At 41.1% G+C, this 27568-nt stretch overlaps 1 protein-coding gene across 5 annotated transcripts in view; it reads right to left on the bottom strand.

Annotated features, from left to right (window-relative positions):
- The window catches only part of hivep2a (HIVEP zinc finger 2a), a 121426-nt gene that overhangs the window by 34964 nt on the left and 58894 nt on the right, over positions 1 to 27568 (bottom strand). The window lies entirely within an intron of this gene.

Here is a 27568-nt window from a genome sequence, read left to right as displayed (position 1 = left end):
GACATAATTGATGCATCATTACGGCCTTGATGCACATAATGATGCATCAAGGCTGAATCTGCGTGTTTTACTCTTTAGTCTTGATACCAGTAAGACTGAAGAATGCAAGACATTTACTCATAATGCAGTATTTTCTTACTTTGCTTTATGCTTCTTTAACTAACAAGTCTACAGTACCAGCAGTGTGGAAATGCTGAATGACTCAGGAATCTAAACTCAACCAACAAATGGGTTTAAAAAACAGACACGAGAAACATAAAATTTGGGCGACATGATAGGCGAGCAGTTGGGGTGCCCTGAGCATCTGATCCCTGCTTCCAGCTGGCTGGACAGTGTGCTGAATGTCATTCTCCTTTTCTCTAGCCTGCTTAACTGTCTTCATCGAACTGTTAAGGAACAGCTAAAAAGCCAGTGCAGTATAGAAATGCTGTTTAATTTACAAATTTAAGAAAATACACAAAAATTAAATGATGAAGAAGGAAATATGTTTTTTTAAAGAAAATATTTCTGGCGCTCAAATGAAAAGAAAGCTCCGCAAGCTCATAAAGTCCAAGGGGAAAACAATATGAGGGTATTTGTATGTTTTCCTACACACGGATTCTTCTTCCGGGCTCGCTGGTGGAGTAAATACATGTGAAAACTGTGTGTGAGCCTGCCAGTGTGAAATATGTGAATCAATGATTGCTTTATGGTGTTGTATATGTACACACGAAATTATATGTTTTCAGTCTGAAAGTCCTGAGCGGTGAGGTCACTCTCTGGTCTGCTTCAGCGCTGTCCAATGTCCACATGTGTGTATGTGGTTTCAGCTTTGAAAGACATGCACAGGGAGACCACTACCATATTAGTCCTGGAAAAGAACCTTCAGTGTCAAATCAAATGACATCAAGTTTGGCTTTTCTCTCACAAATTACATTTTCTTACTACTGTATAACCAAAGGCCGATCTACTTGACTTCTCAAATTGTTTTCTAATTTAGTCCCATTTGTTTGCCGTTACCTCTGTTTGCTCTTAACATCCACCATCTGTTTCAAATTAAAATGTTTCTGGCTGCTTACTGGGGATACTCCCCACCCTTCGCTGGGAAGCTTTAATTGTGAAACCCTTAAGGAAGTGTTGGGTTTTATTAAGAAAGCATGCTCAAAAGCATGGCAAACACTAACAGAAAGACAGGAGGTGGAGCTGGAGGTGGCAGAGCTGAAGATGTTAAGATTTTTATTGGGAGTGACGAGGATGGACAAAATTAGAAATGAGTACATCAGAGGGACAGCTCAGATTGAGCAGTGTGTGACAAAGGTAGAGAGGCAAGGCTGAAATGGTTTGGACATGTGGATAGGAGGAATTGTGGACAAAAGGTGTCGAATACAGAGCTACAACACAGGAGGAAAAGAGGAAGACCACAGAGAAGATTCGTGGATGCAGTGAAGAAGGACATATAGGGAATAATGCAAGGACTAGAGTGAGATGGAGGCAGATGATTTGCTTTGGTGACCTCTAAAGGGAGAAGAAGTCTGAAAGCATCAACGATCAGAGTTTATTAAAGTGCATTAATAAACATATGAGGACAGGGTTCTTGTTTAGAATTAAACACTGATTTGCAAGATGACTGTTTACACAGTGGGAGCTATGAAAATGTGTGTCATTGCGAAGACTGGGGTTTGGTAATTGGCAATTTTGGTTTTCCCCCAAATGCTGAACCCATCTGTTAAAATCATAAATTTTAGTCGAAACAGACTGTATATAAAAGATGTTCCAAAAAAAACAGCACCACACAAACACGGCTGACTGATCCAGTTCTGTGACTTGAACTAGCAGAGTTGACCGATATGAGCGCGTGTCAGTCAAATCAGTTAATTCTGCCAAACTTTGAGCCCTAATGAAATTTAAAAAGGGGCCTTACATGCAGTTTAGCAAGCTCAGTTATAACTGAAGGGGGAAATTAGCTATTGGGACCAAAACTGCATATCGGGATGCCAGGGTGTAAACTGTTAATTGCTGCCGTAAAGCAGAACATTTTAACATCGGGGTCTATGGGGACTGACTTGCTTTTGGAGCCAACCTCAAGAAACTTCTTTCTTGAATTGGCTTCATTTTTCAGGCCTGGAGGCTTTTTCTTGAGCGGAACTTTCTCTGTTAAATAATGTTCATTTCGAATTTGGAAACAGTGGGAGCCAAAACCACATGGCCCATTTAGTAACTGTCCTGCAGGTATCAGATGTATTAAGTTCGTTAGCGGATCAAGAATCCGCAGAGCTACATGAGAAGTACTCATGACAACTTGGCGAACTTCGTCTGTTAGGCTAGATTGTGTGATAAAATCAAAAGATCCCGAACAGCTACTAAGCAATGATTAAATTTTGTCAGCTCTTCAGTTTAGTATTTTTCTTTATTTATTCTGTTCTCATGCTGCTCAATATATTGCAGTGTACAATTACTGAGCCACAGCGATTCTGAAGAGGTAACAAGAGTTTATACACACACACACACACACACACACACACACACACACACACACACACACACACACACACACACACACACACCCTGTGGTTAACATGGGAAAGATAATGTGACACAGCACCAATTCAGGCTGTTAAAGAATTCCGTGTTCCATGTTCAGGCTCCTGGCTCACGCTCAAACATACAGTATATGCACTGTACCTACAGAGTTTTCTTTTCCAACACAGCGGTTCTTCCACAGCTGTGGCTGTTTGACCAACATGTTTCCATTTAACAGAGAAAGCAAAAAAGAGAGATGGCGAAAAAGATGGAGGAGAGAGAGGAGGGGGGGGGGGGGGGGGGGGGAGACAGAGGGGAGGGGGGTGAAGAGGTGAGGAGGGGAAAAACAGGCGTCCTGTTGGTGTAAATTGCCAGTGGAAAAGAGAAGGCAGTCATATTTTCCACAGGGCTGCTGGGCCAGCCTTGAAACTATTACTGAGTTAGCCACATGCATGTGTGTATGTGCGTGCACGTGTGCATGCATGTGTGTAGCTTCATTACATTTTCCACAACAGTTTGCAAAATGCACCAGGAAGCGAGATGGACAGAGGAAGAGGTAGTTGAGATTTTTTCAGGGATGGACATCTTCTCATGGTTTGTTAAAGGTTCTTCTGTAACCCGGCAACAGCCAATAAGGAGCGTAAAGTTACACAGAGAAATTATACCATGTTTGAGGTTGGTGGAAGCACTGCCATATTTCTTGAACATGACAGAAAATCCAGGGTTGTCATCTGGCCCCTGAGTTACCCGTCAGATGGGCAATGCTACCCGGTTTGTCTGAACCACTTTAAATCTCCTCCTGGAGAAATGCTTTAAGTGCACAGTCCACAGTCAAAAAGTTGTTGAGGATGACGGCACGTCTCTTCTTGCTCAACCACAAGTCCAGAAAGTGAGATTTTGGTGAGTCCAAGCTTGGCCAAAGCAGCATTAAAAATAAGTATGTCACATTAGCTTGATACTTGATTCTATTGTTTTGATGTTTAAATACAGCAAATCCTGTTTTCTCCTTTTGAACCAGCGCCTCTGCTTGAAAAACAAAACTGCATGGTCATCAAGTGACAAAAGTCTGACTCAGTCAGGAGGCTCCATCTGGGGCTGAAAAATGAACCCAATGTGGAAGTGCCCCAAACTGCAGTTCCTCAAGTAGCTGACACTGGCCACAGAAACACTCCTGTGTTAAAATGCGTATCAAACATGTTAAGAAAAAAAAAGCTCTGTTCTTGTTACAGCTTAAGGCCAGAGATATGGCCACTTTGACTGACTACGCAGAAAGCTGTGGCCGCTCGCTGTCTGCTATGCTAAAACCCTGTGAACTGGACCTCTTGACAGTGACTGTGGTGTTGGTGCCATTTGGGGCAATGGAGGAAATTATTTGATGTATATCATTATTATAAAAAGTAATACATCTATGCAGTTATTTATACTAACAGCCCGTTAGTATAAATCACTTTTGGGGAATTTGGTTTAATTTGATACTTTATACTTATTCTATACTTTACTTTCTATATAAAAGGACACCATACCCAATTAAATGGGAGCACTGAGGCAATGCTTAACCCTGCTGTTGCAGCAGTACAAAAAACCCCAAAAAACATAAGACTTCTGCACAGTCGCTATCGGTCTGAATCATGTGTGAGTTTGTGGCATGTTTCGAGGTTTAAGAGTCGCAGAATGCACAAAGAAGACACAAACTACAAACCACCAAAGCTACTGCAGGAGATGCAGGAAATGAAAATGTAACCCAAGTAACCAAAGAGCAAGAGCACTAGTGTATCTGAAGAAATGCAATCAGAGTTGAAATTAATGACTAATTGTTTAAAGTCTAAACAGTTCAAATGTTTAATGAGATGGATCATTCAAACAATTAGCTATCCTAAAGCCCGTTTTAACCAAAAGCTTGGCCTAAGTTCTTCTCCATGAGATGTAGTCTAATAGGATTTTTAAGCCTATTTTCCAGTTTAACCAAATTTACTTTTGGCTCACTTCGGTAACGTAGGTACAAGTAGGGATGGGTTCAATTCACGGTTTTGAGTTCAAATTCCAGTTTCAGATTTGGGTCAGTGTTTTTGTTTACAGGTTTCAGTTTCACACCCTTGTAGACCTCTATTGGAGACCAGGGCAGTGTGTCAGAGTAGCTAACACTCTGATCTCCTTGATCTGGAATTTCATTTATACTTGAATCATCTCCGAGCTGACCTGAAGCCATACCAAAACAATCGCTCCTCTTTCCTGGTTGATGTATATTTAGCCGCGATGCCTGCAGCTGCGGCCGCATAGACGTTTGTGACGCAAACTGCAGAACCACCGCACACTAGCAGCTATTGTAGGAGCCCTTCTTCATGCATTCATGTTGAATTAGCAGCGTGCAAAGTGGCAGCCGTTGTAGAAGTCGGTGTGTTTTATGTAACTTGCCTTTAGAGATTCGTGAGTCTTTGAATGAAAAGATGCATCGATGCTCTGCTGCTTCCAGAGTGGGAGCTTCCAGCCCACAACAACTCTGTAAATGTTTGACTCAAGACTATTCCTGGTGTGTGTTTGCGCATATGGGCATGATGCTCACACTTATGTAAGTGTCTTTCATCTGCATCCCTCTTCCCCACTCCACTCTCCTCCCCTTGTTGTTTTCAGTCCCCTCTTCTCTCCCAACTCAACGCTTCCTTCGATTTTCTGCTGCCTTGTTTACGCATCTCTCTCCTCTTTCAGCCTTCTTTTCCTTTTCATTCACCCCCCTCCTCTGCTCTCCTCTCGTTAAAAAAAGCCTGCAGGCAGGTTTTAGCAGCACCTATAATGCTGAGTTAGTTTTACTCTCAGGAACCAAGTGTCATCCTGGAGGCCATTTTTCACTGTGTTACATCAGAATCTGCAATCCAAAGCTTGCAACATCACCAATAATAGAACTCCTACTATGTAGGGCAGATAATTACCAAAACTTTCAGTCACACACTTCAGAAACCAAGCGGGATGCACTCAGGACTTTTGTTACCCTCATTTATGTCAGGAAGGCAGACAAAGAGTATTCCAGCGCAACTACTTTTCTGGCTCCGGGCATTGGGAGTTGCCCATTGTGGTGGGCAATAAAATATGTATATTATGGAAACAACACCTTGTACTTGAATGAAGGAACATGCAGTCCTGTAAGAACTGTTGTACTCTACAAAAAGAAGACTAGTATTACTCAGAATTGCAGCCTAGACTTAGAGTAAGTGCTTTTTGATAATCACAGTCTTTTTCTCAGGCATTCACTGTAAATGTTAACCTTTCATGCATTCATCTCAGTGCCCCTGCGGCATCAAAAGTGTCTTTGGACTATCTACTGGAGAATGTAATTTTAAAAAGAATGGGGTTAATTTCCTAAACTTGTGAGTTGCCAGTGATTTAGCAACAGATTATTTTAACAACCTCCAATTACAGGAGGTTCATGTGAAGGTTCAAGTTTTGTTTCTTAAAAAAAAAGAAGATATCTTGTAGGAGCTACAAAACAAGCACATTTTAACCTTTTACCACCCACCAGGGTCAACAGTGAACCACTTAGGGCTAAGGTTTGAGTTAGGCTGAATTTTTCATGAATGCCATAACAAACATACTTTCAGAAAGTTGAGGATGTCACCTTTCAAATTTGGACCCCAAAGATCTTCTGTAGCCAATAAGATTCCTTCATGGGTATCCCAAAAACGTGAAAATTCCATATGCTCCAGGCACAGATTTGAAGGTAACACTAACCTACCCGTTCTAATTGCAATACAGTAATGATAATAATATATCAATATTAGCTTGGGGACACATCTCTAGGCTTGATCAACACATTGGATGAGAGTGTCCAATGATAATGGAAGAAACTCAGAAAACTGATCTAATCTGCTAAACATCAAAGATACCAGTTGTTTCAACATTTCAGTATAAGCACATTTACATCATTTAACTTGCAATACGAACTTAAATACATTCCCTTGTTCTTCAAATGGCTTTTCCACTTTGCTTTGTGGTGATCTGAATGGTTAATCCTCAATCCTAACCACTTGGTTTTCTAACCCTAACTTCCTCTGCCATGCACTGCTTTTTGCATTTACACTTCAGCCTTCTGTCTACCATAACCCTAACCTCTCATCACCTCTGTGCCTAACCGTAAACTTGGGGATGTAACCCATGTGCCTGATGTAGATCTTTAATCGAGTTATAGGTTCCGCTAAACATGACAAATACTCATCCACTACAGAGGCCTTTGCTTGTGCAGCTACGGCACATTACTTCTGTCAAAAGAATGTTGGGTATGGAGCAAAACCCGCATCTTCAGTCCAACATTATATATTTACACGGTTCAGGTGTTTGTCACAAGGATCTCTGCATCCTCCAAAAACACTCAGGCGAAGTGAACCGTGAACACATCGAGCTGTGTTTGTTTGACTGCCAGAGCTGCTCAGCATCATCTGAATCATAGCTGGTGTTTCTGATATGAGCTTCCAGCACTTTCAGTAATGTGTCACAATGACATCATGGCATAAAATAAATCTTCAAGTGTTTACACAGCAGCGGTATCAACATGAGAAATTCTCTCCGCTCCCAACGCTTTCTTTTCACCTTAAAGGTGAGAGAATCATCATGGCTTCAGGGCTCGATGTGAGTTTTTCGTTTCTTGCTGTGTTTCCATATGAAACTACTTTTAAACTACTGTTAAAAGGAAACCTATTAAAAGGCATAGTTGGGGTACAAATCTACAGATTAAATCCGTAATTCCACTGTATGAACATGTCGGGATGGATCTGTGAAGACGTAAGTGCGACGAAAAGGGAGTAAAAACTGCTTCTAACATGATAGGTATTCCAAGAAAGCAGCAGCCATCACTGTCGCTCAAGCGGCCAATTCCCCCCTCTGCCAGTAACTTGATGTTTACAGAAGAATACAACTCCAGAAGGACCAAATGATGGTTGGTTAGCTGCAAAATTGGCCGACAGAGTAGAAAAACCCAGACTCTGCCAGAATGTATCCCAACATTTGGATGATAGCTGCCGGCAATTTCTGAGTCTGTTTGTAGCATCTTATCCTGTCCTGGCTGGTTATTTATAAGCAGCAAAATGTATGTGCTGTGCATGCTGTAGGTGTGTGTGAGTGCACTGCAGTTTATTCTTGACACAATGGGGGCGGGTGGTTGAATGACTACTGTCCCCAACGCCCGTTACTTGCACGCACGCGCGCACGTACGTACACACACACACACACACACACACACACACACACACACACTAGTGCTGACTGTCCACCCACGCACAGAGCTAATCTCTGTCCCTTCACATCCGCAGAGCAGCAGGTAGGTAGGAGGTGTGTGGTCTGAGTGTGTGTGTGTGTGTGTGTCTGTTCACCAGTATGACTAACATCTTACAGAATTAAAAACCCTCAGTAGCACAGATGGCTCGGTGAGCAAACTAGACGGACAAGAGTTGGCTAATTTCAACTGATTAATGCATGAAATTCTTCCTAGATGTTACCGCATTTCCAGGCCAGAAGCAGACACATCAGGTTGTTTGTGTGCACGCCACACCTGCATGTGAAACTCTTCCTGTTACATTTGCTGCTGCAGTTTTTGCTGCTGATTTGCATCTCTCTTCCTTCTTGCCCTCACACTTTTCAGCATGTAAGACAGAGAATGGCCAGAACTATGCGGACACCTAAACATGACATTGTAATTCCCAAGAAGGTCAACACTGACATTACAGCATGACCTTTTCTGTATTCTCGCGCTTCTTTTTTTAAGTCTGCCTGATATTTTTCACAAGGTGGTTGTTTAAGGGTTCCCTACATGTGATGAACTATCTTATTCTCTACATTGTGGACACAGGAAACATTTGACAAAATGGTAATAAATTGTGCTCCTATTGTGTTCAGGCACCTCAACAATGGTCAAAAATTGAAATAATAAAATTGTTCAGAGTTTTAACCTTTGCAGACCGAATGCTCTTGTAAGTAGGAAGTAGGTGATGCTGTGCCAGAAACCTATACATGTTGCTCTCTGACGCACCAGAAGGAAAATGTGTTGTAAGAGAACTTCCAGTTTAGAGTCTACATTTTTTTTGCACAACAGGATGAAAACATGTCTCTCACTTTAGGTGTCACTTTGTTCCATAAAAGACACCTTAACTTATTGCTATAGTATGATATACGGTGCTGTGCAAAAGTCTTGAGCCAACCCCATTTCTTTATATTTTTCTGGAAAATGTTAAATAGGTGTAGTGATGTATTGAGACATCTGACAATATAAAATATACACATAAAAGGCAAAAAAGAATTCTGTAAAAGTATGTGTGAGTGTTTGCATTTGGTATGACCACTCTTTGAAGGACATTTAAAACTTTTCTTTGGCTGCCTTTTCTCACACTGCCACAGTGATATTGAGGTCCAAGTTCTGGGGAGGACAATCCATGATTAATAGTTAATTATACTATAATAATAGTAGTCTATTCAGGCATGCTTTTACTGCAATGGCAGTGTGTCTGGCATCATTGTCAGGCTAAAAAATGGTGTTGCCAATCAAATACTTTCCATATCCCAACACCACTGCCAGAAATGCAACCATGTTTTCCAGACAACTGTAGAAACCCACTGTTGATCCTCTCTCTTGACCCCCTCTATACATATTGACAAATATTTTAACCAAAAATATCTAAATTGCATTCATCACATCATCAGACCTGTTACCACTGATTGTCAGTCCAGTTCTTCTGTAGTTTAGCGTACCTCACCCTTTTCATCCTGCTTCCTTTCCTTATGAATGGCTTCCTGACAACCATCTACTGAGACTTCCTGATGAAGCTCCAGTGAACAGTAGATGGATCAACAGGAGAGCCAAATGCATGGCTCAGGTCCTGTGTCCGGATACTGTTAAAAAATATTGTTTTATGCCTGTCAAACTGCGTTATCATTAAGATTTTTCATTGATTTTTCTTTCAACATTCAGTTCAGTGTTTTTGCAACAGACGGCTAGTAACAAAGTGTCAACATACAATTTAAAATTGGTTCTTTGCTAAGTTGTCTGCTATGTGTAAACACAACACTGGATCAACCCTCGAGGTAGGTGTCTTTTCTATGGTTGAATGATTCATAGGTCAGTGGCTTAACAAACAAACAAAGAAAAAAACATTCCTTTGAAATGGTAAGGTACAAGGACTGGACTGAAAATGAGTGAAAAAGCAGGACTGGAGAACTGTTGCTCAACAAAACAAAGTCTGGCTCCTTGGAAGCAAAATACAAAGAAATAAGGAGCGGCTCAACAAATATGCAGGAGAAATATCGAGATGTTTGCATGTGGATTAATATTTTAATCCAATCATAAATTTTACCGTTGTGACCCTATCACATGACTCCTACCATATGATTGATGATGGTGTTTTTTAATACATGATTGTCTGATGAGGAAGAGTAGTGCTCTAAACATCACTCTGTTTGAGATATTTCAGTACTGGCTTTTTAGGGTGTAGCAGCTGCCTGCTTTAGCTTGGATGTGCCTCTCTTCCTTTTAGTGTTGTATACACTTAATCATTACTTTCTACCTGAGCTTCAAACTCCATTGCTGGGATTTTCCTTTCATCGAGACACAACAAGACAGAACTTTGACATGCAGTCTGCTATGCTGACCGGGTCGTCTACATACCTTTGGTCACATCATATAAATCGACATCAAAGCATCAGTGAGAAAGTTATCAGATTTTCTAGATCTACACGGCTGCATTATACATGCCTGGGTGAGTATACTGTATGTGTACAGTGCTGTACTGTAGACAAATCCCCAAGTGTTGTAAAAATATCCCGCATGAAGGGCGCTGACATCCCGTCTCTGTGGAAACCAGATGGATGTTTACTGTCCAAACAGCACACCTGATAGAAGCACACTGCCACTTTCAGCTGTGGTGGGGGGGTTTTTCAGCAAGTGAATGAGAAAAAGAGACATCCAGAGGGACAGAAAGAGAAGCAGAGGGTTGAGTTAATTGGATGGAGGACAAGAAGCAGGGAGAGGAAACGTAGGAGAGAGATCGCACAAAGCCGGAAAGAACAAAAGGCTTTACAGCGGATGAAACAAAGACAGAGAGAGAGAATCATGTGCAGAGGTCAGGTGAATTTCAGCTTCCAGGAAACAGAAACTTCAGACTGATTAAAGATTCTTGCTTCCTGCTACTGTTCCTGCCTGCAAAGATAGAGGTTTCCATTCGCTCAGAGTCCTTAGAGGCAGAGCTCAACACAGAGTAGCCATCTTGGTCACACCTCCACTCCAGTATGTTAGTGCAGGCTAACTAAACTAGTCCTGACCATCATGAAAAGTGCTAGTAAATTTTCTAAAGTGTTCCCAAAATATCCTTTTAAATCAACTTCCTTCCCCACAGGACGGTACAACCACCATTGTGGTGGTGCATTATTTTTCTGTAAATTTCTATTCAGATTTGTCTTTAATTTAACACCTCCAACTCATATAGTACACAGTATAAATATACTCTTATTTACAATTCACATTAAAAAATATTTTCTAAAAAATGAAATACAAAATGTGAAGAAGAAAATGTGTGCTACTGGAACAAACAGAAGTAGTAGTTCACTTTTAAATTAGCACAAACCTGCAGCGACTGATCGGTAAACATGGCTTCGTTTAACTAGGACTTAAACCCTTCCCTAAATTTAACCAAGTAGCTTCTGTGCCTAGACTCTACCACATCTTAACCACAGTGCTGAAGGATCATGAGACACTCATATGCTCATTTTTGGAACAATCACATGGATGAGTTTTGAGATGCTGATAAACAAGTAAGTGTGGGAAATTTAAAACAGATGCAGAGACAGACTCTGTCTCTTTACACGGTATTGATTATTAGTGTTTGTGCTTAACTCTTAGTGAAATGTGCAATCCTTAGCTTTTTCCTGGGGTTTATCAGCAAAAAATATTACAAAAGTATCTGGTGAAGGCTCACTCACCTCAATAAAAAACAAACTAAGAATTAATTAAGGAGAAAAATGTAAAAAATAAATCAGATGACTGTCACTAAGAAAGACTAGTGTAAGCATTTTATGTCTAAGGAAGCTCTACCTAATCAAATATTTCCAGAAGTCCATCGATCCATCCATTTTCTTCCGCTTATCCGGGGCTGGGTCGCAGGGGCAGCAGCCCAAGCAGAGAAGCCCAGACCTCCCTCTCCCCAGCCACCTCCTCCAGCTTATCCAGGGGAACACCAAGGCGTTCCCAGGCCAGTCGAGAGATATAATCTCTCCAGCGTGGGGTCTGCCCCGGGGCCTCCTCCCAGTGGGACATGTCCGGAAAACCTCGCCCAGGAGGCGCCCAGGGGGCATCCTTGTCAGATGCCCGAACCACCTCAACTGGCTCCTTTCGATGCGGAGGAGCAGCGGCTCTACTCTGAGCGCCTCCCGAATGGCCGAACTTCTCACCCTATCTCTAAGGGAGAGGCCAGCCACCCTTCGGAGGAAGCCCATTTCTGCCACTTGTATTCATGATCTCGTTCTTTCGGTCACTACCCACAGCTCGTGACCATAGGTGAGGGTAGGGGGGTAGATCGACCGGTAAATTGAGAGCTTCGCTTTTACGCTCAGCTCTCTCTTCACCACAACAGACCGGTACAGCGTCCGCATCACTGCAGCCGCTGCACCAATCCGACTTTCGATCTCCCGCTCCCTTCTCCCATCACTCGTGAACAAGACCCCGAGATACTTAAAGTCCTCCACTTGGTACTCCACCCTTTTCTGGCTGAAAAGGGTGGAGTGCCTCATGGTGGAGTGCCTCTCATTTCCAGAAGTGAGAAACTATTTGGATTTTCTTTTGGATTTTGCCCTCACACTGAGGAGCTTATAAGGTCATTGTAGGCCACGCTGTGGGATATGGATCTCATAAACGTTGACTGCACACTGAATTGGCAGCAACTTTTTATTTTGCATGTTTTACTTCTGTCTTTTCCTTTTTTTCTTTAAACAGTGACTGTGTCACCGATCCACTTTTTTTTTTTCCATGTAAGACCATTACACCATCTGACATCACGACTCACATTATCACTATGACTCTTTTATTTGAGTTTCCTGGGATTTTGGTCACCTGGAATAGCGTCATTGGTAAATGCCCATTTTATGCTACTTAAACACATGAGGGCAAAACCACATGTGTGATCAATACCAGCCACACATGGGCTTGACACAGTTCTTGTTTTCTCCTGCAGTCTTTACTACTGTCTTGTCTCACACATGCACACACAGAAGGTGAGGAAACCAAAGGAACAGGTGAAGCTGCTGTCAGCAGCACCTGCTCCTCCTCCACAGCTCACAGTCCTCCCCTGATCCCTCTTGTTTCTCCCCCCTTTTTTTCTTCATATCTTTATCGCTGTTCTCCCTTCTCTGTTTTCTTTTTTAGTCTCCTCTCGACTCTCTTTCCAACTTCCTCCTCACTTCACCCAACCACCTCCCTCAACAGTCTTATTTCTTTACCGCCGCAGCCTCTTTAACCTCAACGCGGGGTTACAAAACATTAACAAAATCACACGAGGTGAACCATATAATTTGCTGGAAAAAAAGATTGGAAAAAAAAGCTGTTTTCATTCTACAACTACTTTTGCTTTTCCTTGCAATAACTTTTATGTTCTCTTACAATACTTTTGGTTTACCTCGCAATAAACTTTGCACTGCCTTGCATAAAACTTTGCATTTCTTCCCTGAGCCATACGAACAGCTGATATGTCACTTTAGTCCAGTTGCAACACACCACCAGTTCAGGGAAAGGCATGACCGATGATGTGACGCTCTACATAAAGCATTTGCTGCTCATTACTCTGTTAAACATGTGGATCCCTGACGCTACGCAGCCACTGGCTGTGAGGACAGCTGCGGCTGCTCAGCCTTTTTTGCACAGCAGCCACAACTTTGCATGGGGATGGATGGTTATACTGCTCAGACTGCAAATGTGCTTGAATTATTATATTAATTAGACCATGGTAGCTGTACTGTGGCTACATTTACTATTTTTTAATAATTTTGGCTGTTAGCATCAATCAGCAAAGGATTTGAATCAGCAGTGCTTCAATTCACCAAAAACACTACAGTACTACAGCCACGCATACAACTCCTTTATGTAATTGGTGCCGATTCCATAAATTAATGTTTCGCAACCCTGCCATTACTTTATAACACAGTATAGGAAGCTAGGAAACACATTAACATTTGACCTGTACACTTAGAGAGAGGGGTCAAGAGGCAACTGAAAATTATGTGAATTAACTAGTAGAACATTTGCAGGCACCACACATCAGACTACTTGAACATCTCAGAAGATTTTAAATGCATTAGTACACTATTAGTGTACGCAACTCAGACTATGATTGGATGGGCTACCCAGGTGTATAAATAACAAATGAAACATTTTTTTTGATATATATTTCAAGATTTTCATCCATGTTATTTTGTGGTTCTTGATATGAACACCTGTCTCAATAAACACTACGGAACAGACTCCAGCTCTACTATCTTGGATGGCAGATATTGAAAGAATAGTGCTCAGGTTGAGTCTTTTGGAGGCAAAGTTAGGGAGGCAAGAGTGAGATGGTTTGGACATGTGCAGAGGAAAGACAGTGGGTAAGTTGGGTAAAGGATGCTGAATATGGAGCAGCCATGCAGGAGGAAAATAAGGCGAAGGTGACAGAGGTATAGGGTGAGATGGAAGTACACAATTTACTGTAAGCGGTGTAGCCCGAAGAATAAGGAGACTTGGAGAAGCAATGCCAAGAAGTACTGAAGCTGTTGAGTGTCCCATCACATTTCCCATGACAGGTGCTTCATGTTCTTTTGGCTCATTGGATTTGGCACTGATCTGAAGCTCTATTCGTTATACATCTATTTGCACTGGCACAGACTTTCTGCTAAAGAGTGACACAGAAGAATGTTAAAAAAATAATATAATAATACAGTTTAGAGGAAGGATGGTGGAGATGGCTTGAATCAACCGGCCAACTGAGGTCTTTCTGTGTGGAGTGTGCATGTTCTTCCAATGCTAGGATGAAAAAAATCGATAGACATGATACGGTTTATTTTTCCTCTATGTGTGGAACTTAATTCAAAAAGAATTACAACCACAAACAAATTAAATTGAGTTGTTAGTCAATTTCTCAGTCATGAGGAATAAGAACAGGAAAACACAAAATAATCAGAGCATTATTTTGAAAGGAGAAAGAAGTATTTCTTTCTTCTCTTCCAGCGTGCTAAACATTTTGATCCCTTAGCTCTCGAGGTCAAATTGTTCGACCTCAGATGTCCAGCGAGGGGAGCCGTCACACGACTGGGTCTCGACTCGGCCAAACACAAAGAGGAGAGATTCAGGAATCTGCATTTGTGCGATTGTGTGTATTTATGAAAGAGAAAGAGAGGGAGTGAGAGCGTGAGAGGCTGTTGTATTAAGCCTTTGTTTTTCTCTCCACAGTCTTTCTTTGTTTTAATGTCTTGATGTCTTTTGACCTCCGCCACCCTCCCTCTTTCTCTCTTTCTCAATGACTTTCAGTCATTTCTGGTTGACAAAAGCAGGAACAGTTTCCATCTTTCCCTTTTGCGTCTCTCTCTCTCTATCTTTAAGTTGGAGAGAACCATGGGGGGAGACTTTCTCTCAGCTTTTCATCCTTCTCAGTCCTTCACTTTCTCACTCCTCTGCTCTCTTTTAATCTTTCTTCATTTTTCCATTTTCACATCTTTCCTTTTCCCACTCTTTCAATTTCTTCCTCGTACTCTATTTCTCTGTTTCATACTTCACTCCCTCCCTCTCCTCCATCATCTATCTCCTGTTTCTATTCATTCCTCTCTTCTTTTCCCCCTCCTTCCGTTGGTAGTAATCATCCCTCACCTTTTTCCCCATTTAAAGTTACACTTTCTGTCGTCTGTAGTTTTAATTAATCACGCGACTCGTTAGCGAACTCTCCCCCTCGACTGTTAATTAATCAGGTTTCTGGCTTAATGAACAGTCTAAACTCGTTAAACCTGTTTCGCTCTTAATTAGACCGTTAGCTCGGGGGTCTAACACTCCGACAAGACTATTATCCACTACTACGCCTTAATGGCAGCCGCCGTGAGTGTGTGCGTGAGCGTGTGTGTTAAGATTACCTCACTCTCTAATGGGGCTACTCAAATATTTATAGGGCAGGAAGCTGAATGGGAAGAATGATAGCGCTCAGGGAGACAGCAGACACTGAGGGAGTACATGAGAAGACTGATGCTGCCTTCAAGTGCTACACGTAAGTTCCAACTTCCGGCCTCGGAAGTTGTAAAGATATGAAAAGCCCGAAGGGTCACAACACACCTCTCCTCCTTCAAATGTAATGTGGACATCAGGTTGGACTGGTGAGTGTTTCGAAATTAACGATGGCGGTTATTAAGACCAACATCACCCCACTGTTGGCTCACAGAAATATATTTGCATGGCCGTTATCTGCCCACATATATCAATAAAAGATGGCAAACATGCGTGGCACAATTCTGCTACAGCAATAAAAAAAAATCAACAAGGGTAATGCTTTACTCTGTTGGACTGATGCTCATGTTCACGAGGTTATCTGCTGACCACAAAGGTGTTAATATAGCTGTGTACTGTGTGAACAGAGTGTCCAGTTATTTGTCCCATGATGTCTAATAGAAACTCATAAAGGCCTTTTGTATGTTATACCAAAGGGTAAACTGATAAATTAAGGTAGCAGGCAGTATTTACGTGCAAGGGAGATTGCAATTAAGGAATTATCTTAATTATCTGAGGTTGCTGGAGCAGTTTATATGAGAAAGTGTATAGAAAAGATGGATAATGCGACATCACTCAGTAGTTTGTGAAGTCCCATCTTGAAGCCTCAAGCACACTCCCTTTAATTTTACACACACACAAACTAAAATAAAGTATCAAAAAACATAAAACACCATTTTGAAACCTCACGCGATGACAGAGCTGGAAGTTACCCCAAAGTCCATGAGAGAGTGGAGTGCTAAGTTAGCAGCTAATGCCAAATGTTAAACGCTGGCCTAGTTAGTAAGCTTCACTCACCAAAACTGGAATGCCGACTTATTTAATGGGCTTTTAGTCCAATTAAACACGCAGCAAGCCATATTATTGGTCAGATAATTGCATTAAATATGCTCCAAAAGGTAGAAATAACCACAAGCAGTCACACTCCTAATAATACACAACTTTAAGTCTTAGTAATCAAACATGGTTTAAACTATAAGCCATAAAAAATACACCCAAGTAAACTCACGAAGAGACTGAAAAACGTTTTTCATGCAAGCCTGTTAACATGTTTATCTCTGCTATAAATTTCAGCACTTTAACATCAGAGTCTGCGAGGGCTGACTCACTTTTGAAGCCAGCATCACATGCAATTAATAAGAACGCCCTAACACCCTCCGTCTATTTTAATAAAATCATTACCTGAAAACTCTTTAAATGTAATAGTTTTCACCAGACTAGCATGCTTTAACTAGCAAGCTTGGGCAAGGAGAGGATGTTATCCATGAGTTTTCTACTGGGGATGTTTGGATAGCAGATTCAGTCTCAGTCTGAGAACTAGTCTTAATTCTAAAAGTCTTTGTTTCAAGTTTACAATGGGAAAAAATGTTTTCAGGAGTCTGAGTGTAACAGAAGCATTTTGCTAACACACCTATCAGGACATTGTGTGCATGTAGCCTTAAGGTCTGAGCTGCTGAAAGTTCTCACATTCCCTCTGTAATTTTAGACAAACACAGTAATATAAAGTGTCAAAACTTGTAAAAGACAACACAGAGTATGCTAAAGTATCACAGCAATAAGCACTGGAACATTCTGCTGAGGACCATTGGATGTTTTTCCGCTTGTTTGGCACGGGAAAGGTTGGGAAATTTACAAAAACACAAATCTCAGTGATTTAGAGCTGTAATTTAGATCAGATCTGAGTCCTGAATGGTTGCTTCGTCCTTCAGGCGAATCAAAACAGCTCTGCCAAGGGAATGAGGTAATTCCACTTGTTTCCAATTCAGTTCACTTGTTTCAAGAATTTTCTGGCAGCAAGTGTAAGGATCTTAATGGAAGAGGAAGACAAAGGCAGATTGCTACATGTAATTAAAGAGCCGAAATGTGTGTAAACTGGCACGTGATTGAAAGTAAGTCATGACACAAGTGGCACAACATTGGAGTGACCTCACCCCCATTCAGAGATTTCCCCCTTCGTGTAGAACAAATGGGACTTTAAGACCCTTAATTATGTTAAATGACTGGTTGACGGTTATCTTTAGCGACACAGGAGGCAGAATGACAGGCAGCAAATGAGAGAGATGGGAGATGACGGCATCTCTGTGGTATCTGGCTGGGGAAAGTTGGAGCGATGACATCACACTGTCAAACACTCACACACACACACAACACAAATCCACAACGGAGAAAAAGCATGAGGTCAAGGTGTTGTGTTACACTGATGAAAAGCAAGGGAAGACGAGGATAGGAAATGAGAGTTAGGGGAGAGGGAGAAATAACGTGAGGGAAAGCCGGCGAGAGAGAGAAAGAGAGAGAGGGAGAGATGTGCTCTGGCTGCTAAAGAAAGAACAAAACAATAAAACAAGAGAAAGAAGAAAGATGAGGGAAAAGAGGTCAGCATTAAGTCAGTGTTGAGGGACTGGGTGGAACCAGATGGGAAACACATGCTGTGAAGCACACAGAATTAGTGTGGGTGGAGCCTAATGATGATGACCTATTGACACCAGACACATGAATGACACCCTTCCTCTTTACTTCCTCTCCTCCTGTCATTCGCTCTTGAAAGAAATATCCATCTGAACTTTATCACTATCAAGCCTGTGGAATTCTGGGTATCTGAGTCCCTCAAGAATTTTGCAGCAAGCCCCTTCAATCAGTGCTGTAACTCCACAAGAATGCTGCATTCAAGTCACATGGGAGAGGGGGTAAATAAGAGCTACCTGTAAGAAAACAGTGATTGCCTAACTTTCAACCTGAGAATAAGATAAGGAAAGACTTCCCAGCCTATTTTTAAATTCTAAATTTCAATACTATTAAAATAATACCATAAAAACACATATTCCAACCAGAAATACTACTCAAATACGTCTATATAACTGCTCTGAATTATAAATAGTAAAGAAAGCACATAGTTTTAAGTCACGTGACTGGAGCTGAGGCCTGTTTGGAAGAAGTGACTGTTCAGAGCTGCTGGACACTTGCTACAAAGTGACAGAGACAAAGTGCTTAGGTATTGTAAAAAAAGCACTTGTATGAATGTGTGTGTGACTGAGTTGTAGTGAATAACAGTTACGAAAAACCTTGTTCAATTTTTGTTTTTGTTTCAAGCTACGAATGTTTAAAACATAAACCAAAGGTAAAAATGAAATCAAACTGCACGTTGTGGTCACTGAATAGCACATGCTGCAGCAATTTCAATTACTAACAACAGCAAAATTCCTGCCAGAGCTTAATTTTAGCAATGTTGGAAAACCCTTTCCTTTGTTACTGCTGTCTAGATGATCACATATGAAAATAAAGAGCATAATATATTTCAATCTGGAGTTGTAGATCGTTCTGCTGTTTGGGGTTTGCAGGGTAAAAGGGCCAGGGTCTGCTGTGAAGAAGGACAAATCGGTATGATTTAGTCCTGATGTTTGCACTGCAGGTATAAAGAAATGTTTTCACATTCAGGGCTCTACTCTTTGTAACAGTTGTGAACTAAGTAAATGGCTACTTACTGCACCCGATTGAAAAATTATTCAGCACTAGAAAAATCACCCATGAGTAGAGGAAAGCTCATCCTTTCCTGAACTTTCCTGTAATGATGTGATGTCACCTAAAACTCTACCTATCATGTCACTCCATGTTACGTTACTGGATAACAGAAACATTACAACTGCAGCTGACTTAGGACTTAGATCTTAATTTATTTCTATTATTTATTTAGACTGTTTATGTCAGTGTTGAATACCCAAAGGTAAAGAGATAACACTTCTATTTCACCAGTTTATTACCGTCATATCAATAAACTACACAGTTATAATTTTCAGCCTACTGGCTACAATAACTAGTATTAATTGTTAGTAATTGTTCATATGGCTGAAACCTGCTTATTTTTCAATTCATTGAACACTGAAACGACATGATTTGGTTTACCATTATTAAAAGTGTTCTATGAATTTAAACTTGAGAAACTCGGAGCTGCTGTTCTGGTCTCAGAGGTGAACTGACAAAGAAGAGGCCACAATAATAAACACCCTTTTACAGTTAGAGAAATCTAAATGGTTATGTCGGCTGGTGTGGTCTAGCTTAAAGCCACATTAAATATAAATTAAAAATATCAATGTATTTACCAAATATCTGGAAAACTGTTTACATGACATTAACATTTAACCCTATTTCGTAAAGAGGGTGCTCTGTGGAGATCTGATCAGGTCATTTCTGGATGTGTCAAAGACAAAACATCTGTAGAAAAGTTTTGCACGTCACAGTCAAAAAAATTAACTCACACCTGCTATTGAATGAACACCTTGTGGAATTCAGGTGTCCTGTCAGTGTTGGCGTTCACACATGGGAATGTGTGCGGGGTCTGTCTTTGTGGCGTGCTACTGGGCGTATGCATGTTTGTTTTCTTAATCTTTGCATGTTGTTACCAGTGTGCGTAAGTATGTCTGGGTGAGGATGAAAAAGCATGACACCTATGTTTTATTGTCTTTCGGAGCCGCTGAAGCGTGAATACCTGATTGTCTCCATCGTGTAAAGAAGCCAGCCCTCGACACCTGTGGCCGTCACACTGCGGTGAAGGTGCCAACGTGTGTGTACGTGCATTAAACAATACACACTCTCACACACCCACATAGATAGTATGTGAAGATGGGCACACATGGCAATTAAGGTACAGTTCATCCACAGCCTGTGCGATTAGTACTTTTTATAATAATATAACGTATTAGCATAAAATATCCAACCTTTGCAAGCGACTGCTGGGTTTACATTTCAAAGCCCGCAGCTTTTCACATTGATGACATATTGGTGCAAGATCCAAGAAATGAAACATATTACAGTACAAACTCCTGACCAACACTGAAACCTGAGTCTCACTAACAGTATGCACCAACGGTTCTTCATCCAGATGGTGTTAGCAGTTTGATAAAATAGACAAAGAGTAAATTTATCGATGCGCCTTGATTATTTTAAACTGACTGCATCTTTTCTAGCCTAGCTGACCATTCAAAGTATTACTACAAGCAGATTAACAGAAGCATTAGTTTCAGTTAGTTTTCATTTTAGCTTACGTTAAGGTTCACATGGACATTAATTACAACTTAACCTGAAATATACGCTTTACCCTGCATGATTTGGCAGGGTGACGTTTTGTCGTAGCTTACATAGCAGTGAAGAAAACAAAAATAGCCCTACTGATTTATGCTCACATGGCAATGACAGGGCTGACACTACTAATGTATAAATACATTTACTCCTTTTCAGCAAGAAAGCAAAGTAAATCAATCCTACTGACAGCTCAGTTTGTACAGAGACACTTGATTCCCGTCAAAGACAGAAAGAGCACCCTTCTCCTCACATATAAGGGCTTGAACAACCAGACCCCATCTTATCTTAAAGACCTCACAGTACTGCATCACCCCATTAGAGCTCTTTGCTCTCACACTGCAGGACTACTTGTGGTTTCTAGAGTATTTGTTGGAGGCAGAGCCTTCAGCTTTCAGGCCCCTCTTCTGTGGAACCAGCTTCCAGTTTGGATTCTCTACTTTTAATTAGGCATAAAACGTTCTATTTGAAGCTTATAGTTAGGGCTGGATCCTGAACCGTCTTTTAGTTACACTGTAAAAGACCACTCTGCATTTAATCATTTGTTGTTATTAATCTCTTGCTTGCCTTTTGTCTTGACCTGGTGCTCTGACCTGAGCCTGCTATATACATAAAATTGAATTGAAATGGAAGAAAGTACCAAATGAAGCAAAAATTAAAAATTAAACAAGCTTAAGTGTCCTCAGGTGATAGACAGTGATTTTTAAACTGCATTTTGAGCCTGCTCGAATACAAATATAAATATCACATCCTAATTTCGTAGTTTATCATATTTTCTTCCACGTGTAATGAAGTAGATCAGGTTTCAGAAGTGGAAAACTGTACTTGTGTAAAACTTGAGTAACTGTGATTTTTGTGATGCAAACAGCAGATTTCCAGCCAGCTTTCCCATTGTTTCCTGTCACCACACATCACAGCGAGCTATCGCCTGTTACATCACAAATCCGGATCCTTGTAGACATGTTTCCTTACAGCTCAAACATGTTATCAGGTACCACAAAATAACACATTAATTCAAGTTCCGTCTGATTCTGCTTGTCATGCCGAATCACAAACTCAGGACCACGATCCCATTAAAGTGCTTCAAACGCTCTCTGCCACTGCTGTGATCCCCTGCATCATAACATGTGAAGCTGTCCGTGTGGTATTTGCATGGGAATAATTTGGGATTTTCCACACGTGCCACTGATGTGGTCCCTCTGTAAACACACTGAAAGAACTAAGCAACAACCACTAATCATATCTGGTCGGAGAGACGCTGCCAGCTGCTTCCCTTGTCAGGTGTCGTCAAGGCCGTTTGTACGTCATCACATGTATGCTCACCCCAGAGAACCTCTTTTAAATCTTCCACAAACATTTTACATGTGGCAGGATTTTTTATTAAAGCATGACATTTTTTTCCCTCATTTAAGGAAACCTAAGCTGCTCCTACATTCAATTTTATTACAAACACATGAATTGCACAAAAAAACAAACAAACAAAAAAAACAGCTAAAAAACCAGCCGGTCCAGTTCTGCAGGATACAAATACCTCTACAGGTGTGACCAGTTGTGATCATACCGAACATCATGCACATTTAGACAGAATAACAGACGTCTCCTCTGTAAGCTTTAAGTCAAACAGCTGACTTGAGGTTTACTTCAAATGAGTCAGTGGTGGATTCTGGGAAAGGGTTGGGTAAGGATGACCATGACTGATGGGAAATACATGTACACACACCCAACACACACACACACACACACACACACACAGAGTCCCAGATTGTTATGTATTTTATTGCTTTGGCAACATAGTAGTGACAGCCGTGCCAATGATGGATGTTTGAATTTAACTGAACAGAGGGGGAGGAGAGGGTGAGAGAGACACACACACACAGAAAGATTAAACAAAAAGTGAAACACAAACAGAATTATATTCAAAAAAATAACCAAAGGTACTGAATACTTAGAGACCTGTTTTTTTTTTTTTTTATAGTTTCACATTTCAAAATACAACCACACGAACTGGGCGACAGTGGAGAAGAGGAAACAGATGCAGCTTTCTTTTCAGACCCTGTCACATGTGTTCTTCTATACCCACGAGGACCCTCAGTGACATGCCCAAGCTTCACCGTCTGACCTCTAACCCTTAACCTTAAAACTAAATCAGGGTTTTAAATGAAGACGAAAGAAGTGCAAGAGCACATACTCACATTGTTGCATGCAAACGAGAATAAATATCTTCTAGATTTACAAAATTATCCATTACCTCATGGAAAAAATGAAACACTTAAAAACTTAATTTTCTGCTGATGTGCAAACCCGAAGCTTAAGTGATTTTAGTGGCACTAAGCTATTATCATTACACGTTAACACAGAAACCAAACCAGCCTCTAGGCCCGCACCCAGTGCTGTGTTTCTGGGTCAGCTGCAAAATTATTAATTCCTTCTAAACCCTGGACCAGTCCCCAGTTGGTCAAAAGAAAACTCAAAGATGTATTTCTAACACATGTAGTTATTAGCAGCTTTTTCTGATTTTGAAGTTCTGATCGTTTTTAGAAAGTTCTGACCTGCAATGATAATCGCTCCTCGTGGAAACCACTTCAGTGTCGCCAACATCCAGTTACATATCCAGCAACTTCTTCTTATCACAAATTTCTGGATTTCAGAAAACTCCCTCATCGCCGCAGAATAAGGAAGTGGCTCAATGACATCATTTCTGATTGACCAATGACTGAAATGGTGTGATGTCATGTCCGCTTTGCTGTAAACCAGCTGATTTTCATGAAATGTGGCTGTGCTGCTTGACTAGTTACACATTTTTATTTACCACATATGTGCCAGCACCATTACTGTACCTTTCTGTTGTATGCTGATACAGTTTAATAGAGTACAACAAGGCTGCTGTACAGTACTGACCCTCGCCCATTATTCATCCCGTGCTACTGCGCGCTCAGCAAAATGCTGAAGGTTACAGCTGACTCAAGAAGGTGCTATAGTGGGAAATAGTCAAATTAAAGCATCCCACAGTTGTCTGCAGTGCACTCCGAGACTCAGTCTCTTGAGTCTCACTCAAAAAGGCACAAAATATTTTATTTTTATTTTGCACAATACTTGTGCAACAAAAGATCCGCAGCATTACAAAGTAATTACCCTGTACTGGTAACTGTAGCAGTGTACAATATTACAAGTACAATATTTTTCTTTGTATTAGAAGATGGTAGATATTAAAGTACATGGCTTTTGTAAGCTAGCATGCCTGGAAAGTCTTGCAAGGAAACAGAAAAATAGGCTGGAGCTTTAAAAATAATCCTCAGATAAGACTGGGCTGTCCTTTAAAGCCCACAACAGGCTAGCCAGTCAAATCAAGGAACAACGAGCCATAGTCAGCCAAAAAGGGTGATAAAGGTGCATTCTGAAAAGCTTTAAAACAGACAATTAGTGGCATCTTTGAAAGGAAAACGTTCCCTTCTTCCCACAGACACATAGATGAAAATATAGACACAATTTTATACAACCACAGCCAATCAGAGCAAAGTGAGAATTTAAGAAATATGAAATAAAACAACGTGTTTCAGACGGATAAAAATTGATTAATCAGATTTTGGGTTAATGCAAAACTACTTTTGTAAATTTGTCTAGTAGAGTCCAACAATAAAAATATTCATCCCAGGACCACTTTAAATACTTTCCACCGCTGGTATCTGTAATAGGTGTTTGGAGATGTGCCAACAGTGATCATGACAAAGAGGATGACTCAGGTCTCCGAGGCCTAGGTCCTCATCAATAGTAGGAAGTAACTCAAACCCTATGGCCTCAAAAATCTTTCCAAGTAACACATGAGACACTATTTATATTTTTCCAAAGAAGTCGTTTTTATTTTTCTCACAAATACATGGACAGGGGTTTGGCTTAGAATTACTCTTCATGAGACCTCAAAGGAATAATCAGTCAATCAATCATCATTTTAATATACTGCCCTGCATGTTTTTTCCCCTCGTCATTCTGGCTTGGCCAAAGTACATTTATAACCCTGCAGGGTTCCCAAGCAGGATCTAATTATCTAATTATGTCCGTTTTGACCTCGAGAGTGGCACGCATCTCCTCTGTCCTTGAAGTCGCCGTGCCCGGTCTCTCAATTTGGCATTTAACCAGCTGATATTTACATCCCTTAAAAAGGCCTGGACCTTTCAAGGAAACAGGACGCTTTGGTTGTTTTTCTTGCTCTCTGTAAACTCCTCTTTAGGGCTACTCAGCATGTTCGGCTGAGTAGCCTTAAACATTGTTGTCATCGCTGTCAAGTTTGCTCAGATCTTAATTGACAGCAGATGCTCGCTTGTTCTAAATCTAAAACAATCTGCTGCTTTTTACGAGTTAATATTTTCAATACTCACAGCTAGTTTAAAGTTACTATCCCAGATGTCTGCCACCTGTTTGCTTCGCGTGCATTTCCCCTCTCTGTCCGCATGCAAACATGTATTTCCATTTAGGTCGTTGCTGTGCATGGGGGCTGCGAAAACAAACTGGATTTATTCTGAAATGATATCAGCGCAGCGGGATGCCTGACTTGCCGCCTCTGGAGGTTGTCGGGGCAACTGCATCCTCACTCCCTGTCAATAAACCGAGCGTGGGTGAATTTACCCCTGAATTATTCTGCTGTTTAGTTCTATCTAAATACTGTGGTGACCCGTAATTTGAGCCAGTTCAAATTGTTTGTCATTGCCGTTTATTTTGCACTCTGGACCTCAAATTTGCAACAAAACTGCACCAAACAAACTCTCGCCTCACATTTTGCTGGTGAATCACTGTCTGTTGCGTCATTTGATCTCTTGTTTCTGTATGTTTGGATTATTGTGAGCGAGTACTGTGTTGATGAAAGCCACATTTCCCACTGGGGAGAGTAAAAAAAAAAAAATCCTCGAAGCCTCGACCCCGAACACCTCTTTTTGCTTTTGTTACAGTGCAAGCATTACCCAACTGGGGCAAAACAGCTGCAACAATATCAGAGCAGAGACAGAAAAGCGGGGAGGGAGTAAGGAGATAGAGGGACGGAGAGGGAGAGAAAGAGGAGGTCAGCGAGGTTCTATTTTTATCTTTCCAGAGTTGGGTCTCAGTTTGAATGGACGTAAAGAAGAATTGTGTTGAAAGGCGCGTGCATGCAAATTGTTTCATAACCTTGGCACGCAGCAGGCTGCTGAAAGCCTCTGAGTTTGTGTGTGTGTGTGTGTTTGAATTATCAGAAAACACTTCATCACATCTTCGCTGTGACATAACTATGGCACATCTTCTCATTGCAACATTTTCTGTGGTGCTGATTTGTTTTTTTTTTCATGGTGTCTTTTCATGTTTTGGCTTGTTAATCTTGTGCTGGCAATGTTTAGAATACTGTCTGTGTGTGTGTGTGTGTGTGTGTGTGTGTGTATGTGTGTGTGTGTGTGTGTGTGTGTTAGCATGTTGGGGCAGGTAACGTATTATTTTACACCTTCCTAAGATACTTTCTCTGTCTGCCAACCGCAGTGTCTGTGTCAAACCAAAATCATTTCAGCTACTTCGGGTGATGGTAATTTGGCTCCCTGGAATGTGTGTGTGTGTGTGATTGTGTGTTTTATATTTGACTTCTAGTTCCATTTCTGTTTGTGGTCACATTGTAATTCTGTCCTCTCCTGCAGCTCTAATGGTTCACATTAAAAGAATTTTCCTTTTTTTCACACGCTCATAAAAACATCAGAAACACTAGAAACAAGTGTAACCAGGGCAGGAGGGTATAAAACCTGAGAAAGCTAACGCTACATTATGATCCATAAAGACATTAAAAGGTTATCAATAAGATAAGAGAAATAATGTGTAATCAGAAAGAAAATAAAGTGTAACAATCACAAATAAAGTTTGAAAAGAAGACAAAAAATACTATAAATACCACAGAAACCAGTGTAACCAGGGCAACAAGAGCACAGAAACTCGAATAACTCGTTTTGCAATATTAACTGTAAAAACATGCTAACTTTCACAGAGATCCATCAACAAGTTCAGCACCACCCTGCATTGCTGTTTAACTGAAGAATCACGGATCCCAAACTAATCGGCGCATCGGCATCATGTCCACACAAGACACAGGACACGGCCCAAGCAGCATGCTGGATCGCGAAGCAGTCAGACAGGATGTAACCACCTCCGCTGCGCTCTGAAACACAGTATTTCCAGTGGCTTGCAATGAGCAGTGGTAGTCTGCTGCTGCGTCAAACACAGCCTGCAGCTCCAAAGATCTCATGTAAATTCTATTGAAAGTTGAAAGTTGATCGCTCTGTGACGAATGTTCGCTTGGCCAATAGAAACAAGGCAACTAGCCATCAACAGGCAGAGAAGGCAAACAGGAAACTGATCTGAACTGACTGAATACAATTCTGCATTTTCACTGAGACCACAGGAAAGCAGAACTGTATCTATTAGTTTTGTAAAGTGTGTCACAGCTTGGAAACCCAGGGTTGTAATCACATTTTAAGGCTTGCGGTTAGTTCTCACTGGCCAACTTATAGATTTGCATGTACTCCATGCTCAAGCCAGAGATGAGCCAGTCAGTATGAGATTCACAACAGTGTTGAGCTTCTACACTTGTGGTTGGATTTTACAACACAGCAGTAAAACAATCATCTTAACTCTCCCCCCCCTAAAGATGACATTTAACGACCTCACCAGTACCCTCAGTGACGAGTTCTGACACCTCAGCATATATAGGTTGTGCAATTTTCCAAGGGTAGCGCTAGTAAAATGTATAGGCAGAGA

This window comes from Pelmatolapia mariae, linkage group LG15, assembly GCF_036321145.2.
Source record: "Pelmatolapia mariae isolate MD_Pm_ZW linkage group LG15, Pm_UMD_F_2, whole genome shotgun sequence".
In the NCBI taxonomy this organism is placed as follows: Eukaryota; Metazoa; Chordata; class Actinopteri; order Cichliformes; family Cichlidae; genus Pelmatolapia; species Pelmatolapia mariae.
This window is presented reverse-complemented; position numbering and strand designations above follow the sequence as displayed.